Raw genomic sequence first — 15,348 nt, 5'->3', positions numbered from 1 at the left:
TTTCTCAATCACCTAAAGTTTCCATGGCTTCCTCCGTGCCAGCCTCCTTCCTCGCGGGCTTTGAGTGGGGCATTCCCTGCAGCGGCGAGCCCTTTTCGTTGTCACGTGCCACCGCAGATCACGCTTGCTTCCGCGTGTCGCAAGGGTGACGCCACGAGGACCTTGCTCGGATCCAGGGTCTGCGACAGAAGGCGACCGGCCTTCTCCCACTTCTGGTCCTCGGAGACCTCCAGAACGACGTCTTCGGTCATAGTTTTACGTATCCTTGCCACTCTGATGCCGACCTCGGCCACAGGGACCTTGTCCTGGGCCGCGGTCGACACTTCCGCGTAAGATTGGCCTGATTGTCCTTCAGCGTGCTCGTTACCGCCGATGATCGCGGTGTGTTTGGGGGAGGCAGCTTGTCTCCCGCTCCTTGTACGTTCTCCGATTCTCTCTCCGGGGCTTTCCTCGTGCTCTTCGCCCCTGTCCCCGGAGTTCTCTTTGTCGGTTGTTTCCCTGCCAGCTCCTTCTTTTTGTCTCTTCCTCTTTCAACGGTCTGCCATTCCATAGCAACCGCTTGTCCTTCCTTGGACGCCGGAGTGTGCGGAACGCCAGGCTCCACCCTTCTCGTGGTCTCCTCGGAGACGACCTCCATTTCCCTTCTTCTTTCCATGTTTTGGAGGCGTTCCTCCATCAGCTGGATCAGCAATGGGCCTAGCTCCTCCATTTTGCGTTCGATCGCGGCGAGACGCGCTGTCCCGCCGTTCTGCTCTTCCGTGGAGCGCGAGGCCAGCACTTTTCGGAGCGCCTCGTTCTCCGCCTCTAATGCCGCTATGCGCCCTTCCATGATCGGGAAGGCGCCAGGTGCGGTGTCCATCTTTTTCACAATCTCTGTTGCGCCAGCGGCGATTGACCTCGCCGCTTCTCTCAGCATCTCCACGTGTGTGTCGTTGAGGTTGCGAGATGTTTCGGCAACCTTGGTTACCTCGGAAGCGGGACGGAGCAGTTCCGCTCGCCTGTCCGCCGTAGTAAATGTCCTCATCTCGACGGCCAGTTCCGTGGAAAGATATGGAGATCCGTTGGCCTTTCTCTTCTTCGCGCGGGGCGCTCCGACAGAGCAGGTCTCTTCTTCCTCCGAAATTTGCTCGGTCCGTAGGCTCCCCGTGTTCAGTGAGGAGCGGAAGGACCCCTCCTCAAACCCCACCGTCTTCCTCGTACGTCTGGAGCTAACGTGTATAGGCTCAGCAGCCAACTTCGCTTCGTCCCCTCTTCTCATGGTTTCATCCGCCTCTTTCTCCTCCTCTAAAATTGTGTCCTTTGTTCCCACTAGGCGCGCAAAATGAACACTCATACCCGCGCCTGCCACTGCCACCAGTCACTATCACTTTCATATGGCCGGCAGGACGCATTTTCGGCGCGCATACCAGTATGGTTGTGTCCGTGTAGTTCCCCTGGTAGCTCGTGCTGAGGCACTGTTGTCACGTGTTCCAATATGGCTTTCACATCATCACAAACTCACACGTGATTTTATTTCACTTGTCACGTCCTTTCAGGACCGAATTCCGCTACTTTTACACCCACTATCTTTTACAGGCACTATCCCTTCATTGGCTAACTTCCTTGACCGAATTCTCCGGTTTTCCCGGAGATTTCGACCACGCTGACAGCTTCGTCCTCTCTACGACTGCTCCACACAGGTGCTCATCACAGACACTACCTATATTTCAAATATCCCAGAGCGGTCGATGCCCGTATGGAATCGATAAAGATTGGACCCACATAAAAATAAGTATAAAGCTCAGGAATACGTCGTTTGGGTATTCAATTGTGTGTTCACTATCGTTACTATTCACACTCCGCACATCGTAGTACAAATCGACAAATTTTTACAATTTATTAATTTATCAACCACAGTTGATCATTTTACAATCCACAGAAAAATGCTCGATATTCTACTTTGTGTTTGAAGATACATAAAAAATATATATTTGACGGAGATGAAAGAACACCAGAGCCTTTGGAATTTTGGATAATCCCGCAACATTGTAATCTAGACAATTGTAGTTATTCAATCCGATTGTAATTGTTCGAGAGTTGTGATAATGAGCTTGGGCTCGAGGCGACAGTCAGTCGCCGAACGTAGCCGCGGTCACGGGATGAACAAACGGGGTCTAACAAAGGTATGGAGTAATTCTATAGCTCTCCTTAAAGGAAATATTCGTGGCGACACGCGACAGTAAACATTCCAACGGTTTCTGTCCCGTGGCTCGCCACACGCAGACCCTATTCTTCGAGTAAGATGATTGCCAGATGTCGATGCGTCTCCGCAGTACATGTTCGGCTAGCTCGAGGGCCCGTTATAAATCCTAAGATTTAGTCAACTAAAGTCCTTCAAACAGACAAACAGTCTTTGTCCCAACTACGAGAAGATACAGGATACCTATTTTTCAACGAACGACGTCTCCCACTAGAAACTTTCTCTCGAGGGCAGCTAGCATCTCTTTCTAACCACCGATATAGAAATTGACCAATTAGCAGCAACGCCAATTTCCCTTACTTTCTAAACGAAGGTTGCCCTCTACGAATCCGATGATCTCGCGTCCTTAGACACACCCCATCATAGTTTTCCTCGGTGGCATCATTGGGACGGAGATGCATTCTTTTTGCGATCTCATCGACGGGGAGTAACGCCTTACGGTTCGTGAGTGTTACACGCTTGAGTTAGTGTATCGCGCAAGTAGATCTATCATCCCGTCACATATATTCTCCAGATATTAGTTCCTATCTGTATACCCACGTCGTTATTAACAAGATGTTTATGTATTTCCGTTATCCTTATTTTAAAATTCACTGTTATTTTGGGAATTTGTTAAAAAATCTCTTAATCCTTTTAGGAGATGTATGGCTAAACTCAGATCACAGGTTTTTTTTATTTTATTGATTACATTCACAATTTTTCCAGTTTGGACATTTGGTAGAACTTTTTAGCTGTTAGATTATCATGTGGGTGGCTACCCCCAGTGGGATACCATCTTCGTGTTTGTTAGGTTGTGTCCTTTATGAGGTCTGCTGGGTGTTTCCTTTTCAATCTTCTATCCATGTGTTGATCATTTCCACAGCTAGTCGGTTTGGTTTCCTATTCTTTCTTTATATTTTCCTGCGTGTCTGTTAATTTCCTCTTTGTCCGTTGGTATTCCCAGGTCCTTCCGTATATCCTCGTTTCTAACGTACCACGGGGCGTTTTATACTATTGTTCTAAGAATTTTAGCTTGTACTGTCTCTATTTTGTTTATATGGCTCATTGCTGCTGTCCCCCATAGTGGTATTCCTTACGTCCAGATTGGTTTTATGATCGTTTTGTATATTTTTAATTTATTTTTTATGCTTAATTTGGATTTTCGACTTGTTAGCCAATGCATTTGTCTCCTTGTTGTCTGTATTTTGTCTATTATTGATTTTGTATGCTGTTTCCATGTGAGTTGTGTTTCTAGGTGGAGTCCTAGGTATTTGACTTGCCTTGTTTGCGGTATGTGCGTGCCCTTCAGTAGGATGTTTGGTGGTGCCTGTTTTCGCAGTGTGAATGTAATATGGTTGCATTTATCGGGGTTTGCTGTTATTTGTTTATCTTGCAGCCACTTTTCTATTTTTGTGACATGTTCTTGTAGTAATTTGTTATTGGCAGTATTTTGCTATTGGTAGTTGTTGGTATGTTGGCCGTGTATAGTGTGTATAGTATTGGTCCTAAGACGCTTCCGTCCGGAATCCCTGCCTTGATGTCTTTAACTTCCGAGTATGTGTCCTTGATTTTTATTACGAAGGTCCTGCTGCTTAAGTAAGATTTTCTTAACTGGTATATTTGCTCCGGGAATTGTTTCCTGATTGTTTGTAATAGGCTTTCGTGGTTTATTTTGTCAAATGCTTTCTCTATGTCCATATAAGAGGGCTGTACAGTATTGTTTGTTTTCTAATGCTAGTATTATTTCGTTAATGAGCCTGTGCATTTGCTGTATAGTGGAGTGTTGCTGTTGTTGATATTATGTGGTGTAAATGTGTTGTACAGGTAGTTGGAAAATTCTTCAGCTTGCTCTTCGTTGCTTCTTGCCCATGTGTTGTCTGCTCTTCTGATTGCTGGTACCATTTTTGTTGTCTTCTTTATTCTTTTTGTGGCTTTCCATAGCTAGTAGTTGTAGTTCTCGTGAGCAGATAGTGACTCGATGAACTTTGTGAACTCGTTGTTGTTGTGCTCTTTTATTTTGTTTTTTGTTTCTTTTGTGAGTTTGTTTAGGTGTTTTTTTTCTTTTGTTCTGTGTTTTTGCCATTTTGCTTTCGCTTTTCTTTTTTCTCTAATTTTTTCAAGTATATCTGCTGGAATTATTTTTGTTTGTCTGTTGGTTGCTTCAGGTATAGTGGTTGCCCATGCTGCTTCTTGGATAGTTTCTGTCAATGTTGTCACTGCCTGTTCGATGCGTTCGGGTGTTTCCAATGGGATGTTGCAGTTGGTTTTGCTCTCGATTATTTCTTTAAAAGTTTGCCATTTGGTGGTTTTGTTGCGTGGTGTCTCTGGATTGCTATAAAGTATTGGTTTGTATCTGTATGCAATTATTATGCGTGTATGATCGGAGCTAAGCTCGAGACTGGGTGTTATTTTTAGTTTATTTGCGTTTAGTCTCCTTGTAACTGCAAAACTGAGTAGGTCAGGGATTTTGCTCAGGTCTGTCGGCCAATATGTCGGTCTTCCTGTGGATAATATATTGAGGTTGTTGTTTCTAATGTATTTTTCCAGAGTTCTACCTCGAGTGTGGCAATTCTTGACCCTGATCTTGATGTTATTGCCACTATTGTCGATATACGCTTTTGGAAGGACGATAATCGCCGATTGCGTGTCCATGGCGCCCTTCGTATCATCTGCACTTCCACCTCTCCACCATCTTTAATTTTGAGCTCTTTTATCAGGGCCTCAACAAGTTCCTCCCTACTCACCAGGGGATTCACCTCCTTGATCTCGGTCGACACCTTATCCTGTAAAGGCGTCGCTCGCACCTTATCGCCTATGAGCTCATTTAGCTTATTGGCAGCAATTTCCACATCGCTGTCAGTCCTCATCTCTATCAAAATATCATCAACTCTTGTTTTTCGTATACCAGATCTTTCCTTTAGGATGTCCTTCGCTACCATTAACTCTTTGTAAACTTGCAGCCATTCCTTACCCTCTCCTACTTTGATAAGAATGGCCTCAGGCCTTTTACGGGCTCTCGGCATCCTCGGCCCTCGATCTTCGATAGGCAGAGGGAGATGAGCCGGTTGCGATGAACATAATCGCGGTAACGTCGGGTGGAAACAACACGGATGGTTGCGATGAAGTTTTCGTAGAATGTACAGAGTATCGTGCAAACTATAGAGTCGAACAGACAAGGCCTAGTTCTAAGACGCGAAGGAAAAGCGAGAATAAGGCGGCTACGAGAAAATTTGAGGTAGTGCGAATACGAGATATCAATCTGGCCTCTTGTTGGCGAAGGACGTTTAACAAGAGGCGCAAGAAGGCGACAACATACAAGACAGGGGATCTAGTGAAGGTCGAGAGGACGTAGGGTGGTCCTGGGCTGAAGTTGCAGTCAAAGTTCCTTGAGCCGTACCGCGTAGTGAAAGTCTTGCGGAATGGTACAACGAGGAAGCGAATATGAAGGGCCGCCAACGACCTCCACGGCGGTTGATCACATAAAATGGGGGGGGGGGGACGTTGTTGAAGTGATGCGGCAAATAATAACAATTGTTTGAGGGACGGTTGTGCGTAATCTTCGTCATGTGATCCAAGTCTGCATACTCTTGGATCACCATACTATACGCGGCTTCGAATTGCTTGTCGCGTTGGAATCGGCGATAAAGAGAGGCGAGTCTACTCATTGCAACGGACCTTAACGTCCCAAGCGTGGGAAGCTTCTCGTTGAATGGCAGGGCGACAATGTATCGCCCTTCCTTGTTGCGTTGGACATGGTTGCGGAAATGCTCTTCACATTGCAATTTCGATTCCGATAAATGTATGGTGGATGGTCCTTCATCGATTTCCCAAAATCGTGCGAGATCCGCTTATATGTCGGTTGTGGTAGCGTGAAACAAGTGTGTACATCGATTGAGCGGGTGGGCTCCCCCCGATAACCCAACCGAATCGAACCTTTTGCAAACACAACTCAGTATCCATGGAGTGGGATATTTTGCTCTGCCCGACACATAATGATGCTAAAGTTGGTCTCGAACTTAATAATATTTCGATTGGGCTTGGTATGTAGAATGCTGGGTCGGCTAATCTTAGATTTTTGGGTATCTGGATGGCGGACCGATCGATTGGTCTGGGACTAACGACGATATTGTTGGGATTATTAAGAACGTTGCTGTACATTCATATTTGCCATCCATAGAAACAATGGTTGCCGTTATCTGGCTCCTAGCGACTGTAGTCAAGTCGTCGAGGGCGCCGATTGGGACCGAACTGTTAAGGTAAAGAAAGGATTCGGAAATACAAATAGTTTACTTTATTTCACACACAGCAGCTATGCACATATCTTACACTCTGAAGACCTCGACAACCTTGTTGCACGCACGCTTGTTCTCAACCGACTCTTCCAGATTCTTCTAACATCTGGCAACAGTCTTTTGTCTCTATTAAGACCTGGACACCCTCTAATGCTTACACACACATTCACATGTACAGTATAAATGTATCATCTACCCAACACGAACATCTCCTTCGTTTCATGCCGAGGGAGTTTGCGAATTTCTCAGTCATGAAATTCATACTATATCCAATGTCTAGCTCGGCTCGGATTGGTAATGCTCTTTTGTCTAGCACATCGATCTGTGCTGTGACCAGCAGATCATGATGCAGTGTGACGTTTGGAGATGTGTTTGTCAACTCGGCCCCCCTTTTTGTGGTCTGCTTCTTTAGTCAGTTTTGCTCCGGTTGGGATTTAGACGAGGAGTTTGAGACGGTGCCCTTGGTCCGTGATGGGCGTGACTCATACGAAGCATGAACTTTCGTATCTCTTGGAGCCGAAGGTGTACGTTTCTGTGAAGATTCGGATGTCCGTCACGCATGGTGGAACGAACTCGACTTCGATGATCCAGATGGCGATTGTCCATTAGAGGATCGTTTGTGCGATGAACGACTGCCCGACGACCGACCGCTCGATGAACGGCTGCCCGACGACTAACCGCTCGACGACCGTCAAACTGCCTGTGTTTGTTGTCGGTTTAGGTCAGTATGGTGTCGTTGCCCGCAGATATGACACGAACTCGCTGTACACTGTGTCCTCGAGTGTCCTCTGCCTAGACAGTTTGTACATAGCGATGCCTTCTTTTATGAATTGAAAACGTTTTGTAGCCGATTTGGCTTTGAAGACCTTATAATATCTGAGTTCGTGGAGTCCGTTGCAGGTCGGACACACCAGCGTCCTGCTGGTTGTGGTAAAGGTTCGCCCATGCGGTGTGTTTTGTCGGTGACGATGATGTTTGTGGGTTGACCCTTTTGTTTCCTTTGCTTTAGAGAGGAGTTGATTTCCGTTTTGAGAAAATCCATCAGATGTTGATAGGATGGCACTTGTTGGTTTTGAAACGTGCGTTGCCATTTATGCATGCTGGCCGAAGGTAATTTCGACGCGAGCAACTCGATAAACACTACATCTGATGTTACAGGTTGTCTTAATTTTTCGAGCGCTTTGAGATTAACGTTGACGGTTTCTAGCAAATTCTCTATGGCTTCTGCAGTTTCCTTTTTGATTTCGGGATAACTGCGCATCAATTCCCAATGACGCATACAGATCCTGAGGGAACAATTAAATTTCTCCTTCAAGGTGTTAAGCGCGATGGAGTAATTGGCCTCTGTGAGTTCCCATGATTGGATACTTCGTGCGGTCCGTCCAGTTATAGATGAGCGTAGATGTTGGGACTTTTGGACCTTTGTTAAATTTTCATTGCGGTCCACTGTGGATGAGAACGTGTCGTAGAAATAGGCACCGTCAAATTGGGGCAAGCGGACCTCTGGTAAAGTGATTGGTGTCGGCTCCGGTTTTCCGCATGTATCGCGTGTTTTTGTTGGCGAAGCGGTTATTGCTGGTATTTGGTCAAAGAGATTTAGGATCCGTATTTCAATCTCCAGACGATCTTGCGATAAAGAATCTGCACGAGCAATTTCCCCCTCATCTAACGCTTCTAATTCATCTTTAACCGCGCTGATCTTCCTCCCATTCTCGTCGAACGATTTACGGCAAGCTATTAAAAAGTTCTTGTCTACCCGTCCAGACGCTTCATATTCGTCGAGTTGACGCTTCGTGGTTGCAAATCGGCTGACTAAGGCGCTTCGTCTCCGCCGCAATGTGCTGATCGGTTCAGCTTGGACCATATTTGATTTTAATAATAGGAACGAGTTTACCTTAGTCGAATGGACGTTGTCCGGTCGCGAGGGCTGGAGTGCAAATGTTTTAGGCGACGTAACAGTTAGTATACCATTGTATAAATATCTCAATACCTGATCGTTATTTTTACAACCGCGGACGCTAACAGAAAATTATTTTACGTGAAGATACAATTATGGAAATTGATAATTGTTCGACTAATCAAATTACATCGGATGCAATTTAAATTCTAGAGAAAAATGACGCGCCCGGGAGAATAGATGGCGTTAAATGCAATGATCCAAATTGAACTGAAAAGTCGTTATGTATTTAGAGGACTTGTGTGTAGAGGATGGTTGATCGTGAGATTTATTAGACGAGATTGCCCGTTGTAGAAACCGTCAAGTATATTTTAAAATGATTAAATAAATAAGAACAGATAATGTTCGCAAAGACACTCGTACTAACGGATTCGCTCAGACAGTGTATAATCGCTGGCTGATAACTTGTGAGTAACTGATCAATACTCGGTAGATAGTCGGTAGAGTCATAGGACGAGGCGGATCGAGAGCGACTCATGTTGTTGTTGTGCCTCGCAACACGGACACCGCCTTGATGAACGAAACATATCGATAGGTAAACTCCGAACAAAAGAAAGTCGCAATAATAACCGATCCACCAGCGCAAAATGAAGCATCGAAGCAAGCATGGCTCGCCGTTTTCAACACGTTAAGCGATCAGATGAACCAACTGATGGCTCAGATGTGTGCGACGAGTATCAACCATTATTCGCGTCGGCGATCGAGATTGAAAAGTCGGAGTAGATCGAGGTAGAAAGAACGTACGATTCCGGCCTGTGCTATTATAACCAGACATTCCGAGAACGCGCGCGAAAATGTCGATCCCCGTGCAATTGGAAATAGGGAAATGCGACCAGCCGTCCGTAAACGCGGCATACGACGACGGCTTGGAAATCCGCCGCATCTGCGTCAAGGAAAAGCTGACAAACATTTCGGTTTTAGTGGGCACTGGTGCCGACATATGTGTTTATCCGCGCAATAAGGTACGTGCGAAATCCTGCGACCATACGTACCGGAATCGTTACGACGCACTGTATTTCAGTCGCTGCATGGGCTTTCCCATCCGGGGATACGAGCTACGAAAAAATTGGTGACGACGCGTTTCGTCTGGCCGTCCATCAATAATGATTGTCGAACGTGGACGCGACAATGTATACCGTGTCAAAGGTGCAAAGTCACCAGGCATGTATCCTCACACGTCGGAACGTTAAGAACGTTAGCAGACCGGTTCGAACACATACACTTAGACATTATCGTCATGCAATATTCGCGAGGTTGTCGATATTGTCTAACGAGTATCGATCGTTTTTCGCGTTGGCCCGAAGCCGTTCCCATTGCTGATATGGAAGCGCCACCCGTTGCCTCGGCCCTCCTTTCGACTTGCATAGCTCGTTTCGGCGTCCCCTTAAAAATAACGACCGACCAAAGACGACAATTTGAATCGCGACTGTTTGAGGAGTTATGCCGGTTGCTCGGTGTCAAGCACTTAGGCACGACGGCCTATCATCCCGCGCCTACACAGACAACTGAAAGCGGCAATCGAGTGACACGATACGAACAACTGGGTCGAAATTCTGCCGATAGTACTATTAGGCATTCAAACCGAGATAAAGGAGGGCCTAAATGCAACGGCAGCCGACATGACTTACGGCACCGGCATACGATTGTCGGCGGAATGTTTCTTAGCAACCAAGCAGCGGGCCAACTCGGAATACGCGAACCGGCTAAAAGAACGGATGGAGAAGGTCAGGCCATACCCAGTGACGCGTCATGGCGAAAAGAATATTTTCATTTTTAAAGAACTAGAATCATCGCTGTATGTTTTCTTGCGCTATAACGCGATAGAAGGCTCTTTACAGCCGCGGCACAACGGGCCGTTTAAAGTTGTAAAAAGGGATGAAAAAAATTATATTATTAAAATAAGTAATCGCGACGTGTCCATAGACCGATTAAAACCCGCGTTTGTAGTACCGGACGATTTAGAGGAAAAAACCGCCGAATCTCGTAACGTACTGATTCCGGTAGGTTAAGCGAACGCCCGCGACGAAAGCGATGCAAACAAGAACAATCGAATAGCGGAAGAAAACACCAGGAATGAGTACGTTACGCGGTCTGCGCGAAGAGTCCGTTTTCGCGATTGGTTTCAGGCAGGTTTCGTGTAAGAACCGTAAATTGTCGGACACAGAATATATTGTATATGTTCAACTTTTAAAATTGCGACGACTTGCGAGAATAGTGTAAATAATTTTTTTACGAATATGACCTAATAATCACGTTATCACTGGTAGGGGGTGATGCAGCGGCACATGAGTCATAGGACGTGGCGAAAAATATCGATAGGTAAACTCCGAACAAAGCAAAGTCACCGTTATGGGCAACCGTCGATCTAAGATGAATTCAAATTTTCTGACTCCCCCCCCCCTCCCCCAATATAAATAAACGGACGCGATCAGGAGAGAGTTAGTATATACAGAGTATATACGAATTATCGATCAATATCTACGAGTTATTATCCGAGACATTATCCGAGTTATAGTTATCGAGTTTTTCGCGAGTGATCATACCCTAGCTTCGCGAATATATTTGTACGCGCGCCTCTCGACGGTATTTATGTTTATTCTTATTTATTTTATTTATTCTAAATATATTTGAATCCGTTTAAACTGGTGTAGTTAAACTGTAGTTAAACTGGTCGGGGGAGAGTCGGAAAATTCAAATTCGTCTTCATTCGACAGTAGCACGTAGCGGCGACATTGTTTTGCCTGGAGTTTATTTACTATTACATTATGTATGTCCTAACGATATTGATACTCCAAGGCAAAAAAACAACAACATGATTTGAATTGTCCTCTAGCTCATGTGCCGCTACATGTACTTTCAAGGACCAAAACTGGCACAATTCCGCTTGTGACGCGAAACGGAGATTATCATTTCACTTCCTTGAACGCATTTTGCCATTGAAAGACGCTAATTTCTGTGACTTGCTTTATCTCTGTTATAAATGTTTATATTTAAAATTTCATAGTTTTTGTGCAAACGTAAAAGGTAAGTAAATATTAATAAATATTATAATAATATAATATAGTACTGTATAATAATATTAATAAATGCTTCGCTATTTACTAGTTTTATGTCCATTAAAGTATATTGTATTTTTCATTAGACTACTTTCATTTTTATTTGGTGTAATAATAAACATATACGTTAATATTCATTGACATCAGTGTAATTGTAAGCTTCACTGTAAATTTAATAAAATTGATAAGAACGGAATTGTTAAAAGGGTATATATGTATAATTAAACTAGATTTTATTCTCAACGTTACTCCATTATTTTACTATTGTTCCATATAAATATTTTTTTTTATATAATTTACATATGTTTCTAAGTTAAGTGTTTGTATTAATTTTATATATGTCATAATTTCAACCACAATATTAAATTATGGTATGTATTATTAAAAAGTGTAGTTTAATGTATATGTCGGAGATGAAAAGAACACCGGAGCCTTTGGAATTTTGGATAATCCCGCAACATTGTAATCTAGAGTTCACTATAGCTGTGATTAAACAATTGTAGTTACTCAATCCGATTGTAGTTGTTCGCGAGTTGTGATAGTGAGCTTGGGCTCGAGGCGACAGCCAGTCGCCGAGCGTAGCCGCGCTCAGGGGATGAATCCTTTGTCTAACAAAGATATGGAGTAAATCCATAGCTCTCCTTAAAAGAAATATTTGTGGCGGCACGCGACAGTAAACGGTTTCTGTCCCGTAGCTCGCCACACGCAGACCCTATTCTTCGAGTAAGATGATTGCCAGATGTAGATGCGTTTCCGCAGTACATGTTCAGCTAGGCTGAGAGCCCGTCATAAATCTTAGAATTTAGTTGACTAAAGTCCTTCAAACAAACAGTCTTTGTCCCAGCTACGGGAAGATAGGAGAGCCCTATTTTTCAACAAACGGCGTCTCCCACTAGCAACTTTCCCTCGAGGGCGGCTAGCATCTTTTTCTAACCACCGATATGGAAATTGACCAATTAGTAGCAACGCCAAATTCCCTCACCTTCTGAACGAAGGCTATCCTCGACGAATCCGATGATCTTGTGTCCTCGGACACGCCCCATCATAGCTTTCCTCTGCAGCATCATCGCGACGGAGAGTCATTCTCTCGTGAGGTCGTATTAGCGAGTTACTTAGAGTCTGTACGCTCGGTGGATATTCCACGTTTTCGCAAAGAGTCCAACTTAGATTTTTGTGAGCACGTACACCTATCATCCCGTTGACCGCGGATTCGTTATTGAACCAAAGACCAACATCACTAGTATCGCGAGTGTCCAACCGCCACGGTTGATTGTCAAGTCGGTAGTATCCATACTCGTATTAACAGACCGTACCTTCGTTATAACCCAACGATGGCCAATTCCAATGAAGATTTATCAAACGTCCACAACCCTACTCCTGACGCTTCTCCGACATATATATTAAATACTTATAAAGAATTTATTTGTAGATTTTAAATATGAGTACTAGATCAAAGAATGAGATTAAAGCAATGATTACCAAAGATATATCGAATATACATGTCGGAGATGAAAGGACACCAGAGCCTTCCCTTTGGAACTTCGGGAAAATCCGTAAAACTGTAATTGAAGTTTACAGTCGTAATTAAACAATTTGCCGTCATCCTGCCCAATTGTACTTGTTTGCGATTTGTGATAATAAACTTGGGCTCAAGGCGACCATCCGTCGCCGAACGTAGCCGCGGTCAACGGGACGGGCGCTTCGCCTAACAAAGGTGTGGAATTATAGTATGACCCTCATTAAAAGAAATACCAATAGAGGTACTTGACAGTAAAACATTCCAACGGTTCCTTCGGACAATGAATACCTGATGTTGAGGCACGTACACAGCACAGGTCCAGTTAGCCCGAGGGCCCGCTATAAAACCTGGGTTTTTCCGGCAATTAAGATTTTCCAAACGGACAGACAGTCTTTGTCCCAAACTGACCAATTGACAGCGACGCCAATTTCCCTTACTTTCGGAACGAGGGCTATACCCGACGGATCCGATGATCTCGTGTCCTTAGACACACCCCGTGATAGTTTTCCTCTGCGGCATCATCGGAACGGGAAAGGCATTCTCGCTCGCGATCTCATCGATTAAAGAGTAACATCTTCGCGATCAGTGGTTATTTCACGTTTTACTAACAAAGAACCAGACTTAGACTTTGTGAGTACGTTCTTTTGTCATCCCGTTGGCCGCGGATTCGTTATTGAGCCTGAGACCATCGTCACTAGTGTCGCGAGTGCCGAACCGCCGTGATCAATTGTCAAGACTGTAATTATTCTATCATTGCAATAAACTACACCTGTGTGTACTGTACCAATGGCTAATTCTCGAGAAGATTCATTTGACGCCCACAACCCTACTCCCAGTGCAAATCCGACATATAGATACTATTATAACGTTGTTAAATACATTCTAAATTTTTAGAGGAAATGTGGAAACCGATCTAAAAAAAAATGAAAGGGGTAGAAGTAGTTCAGATGAAAAAAAACACACAAGGTCCTACAAAACATAGTAAAACAGAAAAGAATGTTTTAAGCGAAACAATTTCAAGGAGGATCGCTGGTACTTCACAGATACATTCACAGGATCATCTTTTTATAGTGGAAGATGCAATACAGCCAGAAAAGATGGAACCATTAAAGTCTTCAATGACAACAAGAAATAGTAATATAAAGAGAATTTTTTCACAGAGTGAAAACACGGAGAGTAAAAATTCTAATACTATTGATGATACAGTAATCGCACCAACAGGAAATGATATTGAAGAACTTTCAATGTGCGAGAATGCACTTGAGATATTTACTTCTCTTATGAATTCCACGATGGACATCAATTCTACTTGTACGCAGAAGATTAGATTAGAATCTTTATCACCAATAAAATTAAACGAAACTGTAGTAATTAATAAAAACTTGACTAGTAGTATAGGAAAAAATAATGAACCTAAATTTACATCATCGTCGTCAATAACATTGCAGGATAAGATGCAGCAGATAAAAGAAACGATGACAAACAAAGAGTTTGATGAATTACTCACAGAAGATGAGTCATCCCCTGAAGCGAAAAAGTCTAAAGCAAATATTAAGAAACAAGGAATTAAAAAACGACAAAAACGGCAGAACAGATCTATGACATCGAGCGAAGATTCGATACTTAATACTCCAACAAAACCATCTCCGAGGGAAAAGAATACAATTACAGGATTCCAGGAAATAAGAAACACGTATAAATCGAATTCTCTATTGGATCAATATATCAAGGTATCTGTAAAAAAAAGAATTGAGGCATTTGAACAGGCAGGCATGAACAGTCCAAAACTTGCTGTTGATATTGATGCACCAACTAGAATAACTCGAACAAAAACATGAGAACAAAACACTAGAGCTGCTGCACAAACAGAAGCTTCGGAAAATGCAAACATTGCGGAGAAAGCGATTGCTCATAAATTAGCACGATAGTCGCTTGCAAAAACCAAAAAAATTCTATTAGCAAAACAGAATAAGGACGTCGATTGTTGACGACTTGGCGAGTCTTGTTGGTTTATGAGGGGATATATTTGGAAGGTTTACTGTGAGATATTATGACGACCGGCTACGAAAAAGGGCATTCTTAAGTTAAAAATAAGGATAAAGTTAATAAAGGAAAGAAAATTACGACACAGGGGTTTCGGAGCCCCCAGGCCCCGTCGGCGACTGGAGTAGCGTCCCAGGCTCGACCCGACGGTCATTATACGACTGGACGAACGACGAGAGATTTAACGAAGATTATCGTTGTAGCTGTTATACATGCGTGTAAAATTAACAAATACGAATAGTTTTACTGTAACGTTATTACAT

General features: G+C 43.8%; 1 pseudogene; it reads left to right on the top strand.

The window, feature by feature from the left end:
• Nucleotides 1–10,086: 10,086 nt before the first annotated feature.
• Nucleotides 10,087–15,030, top strand: LOC117214889 (annotated as a pseudogene).
• Nucleotides 15,031–15,348: the final 318 nt, after the last annotated feature.

This window comes from Bombus bifarius, unplaced genomic scaffold (assembly GCF_011952205.1).
Source record: "Bombus bifarius isolate JDL3187 unplaced genomic scaffold, Bbif_JDL3187 scf7180000009245, whole genome shotgun sequence".
Classification (NCBI taxonomy): Eukaryota; Metazoa; Arthropoda; class Insecta; order Hymenoptera; family Apidae; genus Bombus; species Bombus bifarius.
The sequence above is the reverse complement of the archived record's forward strand: the minus strand, read 5'-3'. Positions and strand labels throughout refer to the sequence as shown.